This window comes from Nelumbo lutea, chromosome 1, assembly GCF_056320005.1.
Source record: "Nelumbo lutea isolate HS-2025 chromosome 1, American lotus-T2T, whole genome shotgun sequence".
NCBI lineage: Eukaryota > Viridiplantae > Streptophyta > Magnoliopsida > Proteales > Nelumbonaceae > Nelumbo > Nelumbo lutea.
This window is the reverse complement of record NC_142684.1, coordinates 203,338,247-203,341,009: the sequence shown is the minus strand read 5'-3', so window position 1 is coordinate 203,341,009 and position 2,763 is coordinate 203,338,247. Positions and strand designations below refer to the sequence as shown.

The window sequence follows — 2,763 nt, the reverse complement described above, 5'->3', positions numbered from 1 at the left end:
GGAACCAATGAAGTAAAAGAGGGATTGGTGATGGGTGAAAAGTAAGACCAGGCCTGGGCGGGCGATAGCAGATGACAGATCTGGTCGAGGTCGATGATGGAATAAAGACTCAAGAAAAGGGACCCACTCCAGCTTTTCATGAGAATTTCGTGGTCTGAAATGGGCCTTGGTTTTGGGGTGGTAGGGGGCATACATTGGCCCACCAATTTCTCGGCCCATGTAGGAAAATTCCAAAACCAGACAAAGGTACACGTGGGGAATACATCACTCACCCCGGCCCTATACAGGTTTCTAAGTTCTAACTACTTGAGAATAAGCCACGGGCAAAGTAACAAAATACCGTAAAGAAAAAGCTAAAAAAATAAATGGAGGTCAAGGGCCATGAAAAAAGACAGGATGAGTGAAAAGGAGCTGGAGGTCCCGCTTTGTGCCAAGGCCCAATGGGCCCATCTTCTTATTAATTTATTTGTTTATTTTGTCTCTCCAATTTGTAGACGAATAATAAAAGCCCAACTGCTACTCTATTTTCTGTGCCATTTCTCACATTCTCTCTTCTTACTTCCTCCAAACTCCGAAGCCAAGCCCTCCTCCTCCTCCTCTCTTATGGAAGAAGGAATCATCTTAGACTGTGAAGCTGCTCGAGCCTCCTCCCCCTCCTCTTCTACTACCTCCTACACCTCAATTACCACCTCTTCTTCTTCTTTTTCTTCTACGACATTCTTGGGTCGTTCAAATTCCTCAGCGGAATTGGACACAACTCGGAAGATTTCAACTGAGATCACAAGTCAACAGGGCTTAAAGGAAGTAGTAGTGCAAGAAGTGAAAGATGAGAATGAAAGCAGGAAGCGACAAAAGGCCAGCAGCAACGTTAACGACGGGAAGCACCCTACTTATCGTGGAGTCAGGATGCGTAATTGGGGCAAGTGGGTGTCTGAAATCCGTGAGCCAAGAAAGAAATCAAGAATCTGGCTAGGGACGTTCCCCACTCCAGAGATGGCCGCTCGAGCCCATGACGTTGCTGCGCTTACAATCAAAGGCAATTCAGCTTACCTGAATTTCCCAGAGCTGGCTCATGAGCTTCCCCGCCCGGCCAGCTCGTCGCCCAAAGACATCCAGGCCGCCGCTGCCAAAGCAGCCGCGGCCACGTTTGACAAGCAAGCAACAGGACGTGAAGTTGAAACTGAAGCCCAAAGCAAGCGGAGCAAACCAGGATTTCCAATTTCTGATCACTCTCCAACTCACACCACCACGTCGGACGACACCCCAGAATTCTCAATTTCTCCATCCACAGACGAAGAAACACTGTTCGACCTGCCTGATCTATTCCTCGACCACACCATTAGTCCAAACAGGTTTGACTTCTCTTTATCTTTGCTGTCGCCTGGAGCCGACTTGGGATTACGAATGGATGAGCCATTGTTATTATGGGAGTACCACACAGAGGTTCTCTAGCTAGCTCCTCAGCTTCCTGCATGCACGCATCTAACTTTCGAATTTACCTCATTTGAGTTGCAAATTACTCCTCCGTCCAAATACAAAAGAAGCCCAAATCGGGAAACGTTTACGTTTGTGAAACTTGGGGTTGGTTTCGTTGTGTTGCTTCTTAATTCCACGCCTTCTTCTGAAGATTTGCAGAGGGTTTTTGACAGGGAGATCGACTCTCAGTTTCTGGCCTGTTTGCTAATGTGCGCCCTGTGGGTGTGATCGGGGCCTCAACCTACCTCTTTATAGCTGAAAGCTTTATATATATATATATATATATATATTCATAGATGTAGATAGACAGATGCAATAACAATGACATGTTTCTATCTCTAGTGTATAAGAGTGAAACGGAATGCAATCCAAAGTTTTCACTGGAGAGGTGTCATGGGCTTTGGTGCAGTACTGGTCCTACATGCTTAAATCTAGGAACCCATCTCAATGAACTGTAGATGAAAAGCTTCATGTGGTGACGATGGGGTTTCGTCACCTTTTTTTATTTCTATATAAAATTCAATTTGTAAAAGTTACTCTTGGGCATAAAAGAACGATCTGAATCGAATATTTTTGCCTATGCAGGTTACTTTTTTTTCCATGATTCATTAGTTAAACAAAATAAAGCTTCTCTCTCTCTCTCTCTCTCTCTCTCTCTCTCTCTCTCTCATGTGGGTGGATTTAGAATTTGAGGAGCCGAGATTGGATTTGTTAATTCCTCGAGAGTCTCCGGATTCCATCATTTGGAAATTTTTTTGACAGCATAGAATTCGAAGAAACATGGGAGCAAAATATAGGTGGAAAAGGACCGATGGGGAGCAACTGGTTTGAAAAAATTTTCATAATGTCAGCAGGGTGGGTTTTCTACCTTTCGAGATTTATTAGAGGAAGTAAATTCCGTGCAGACCAGCTAGTCATTTCATTTTTGTGGAATCAAGGCGAAATCAAAGTTCAAATCCACTCCTCCAGTCCAAACAAAGCAGCATGAAAAGGTGAAAGAGTGAAATAACGGTATAATAAAAGGACTCTATCTCTATGCATATACCCTTTGGACCACAACAATATAAATCACTAAGCATATTGAGTGGTACATGACCTTATCATCACTCTCACCTTTTAAAAGTCTATTTCCTAATCATTTCCCCATTTTTCCTATTAGACAGTTTATTTAATTTGCAAAGCGAATTTCATTTGCACTGGTGTAAATTCATGGGAATGCAAATTCTGGTTTATCCTTTTGCTTTCTGACTTAGTCGTATTTATTTGTGAGAAACAAATAGGAAGTAA

The 2,763-nt window shown here is 43.2% G+C and overlaps 1 pseudogene across 1 annotated transcript; it reads left to right on the top strand.

Annotated features, from left to right (window-relative positions):
- Nucleotides 1–521: 521 nt before the first annotated feature.
- Nucleotides 522–2,056, top strand: LOC148880458 (ethylene-responsive transcription factor ERF035 pseudogene; annotated as a pseudogene). The gene has a single exon (XR_016105954.1). The product of XR_016105954.1 is annotated as an ethylene-responsive transcription factor ERF035 pseudogene (transcript).
- The last annotated feature ends 707 nt before the right edge of the window (nt 2,057–2,763 follow it).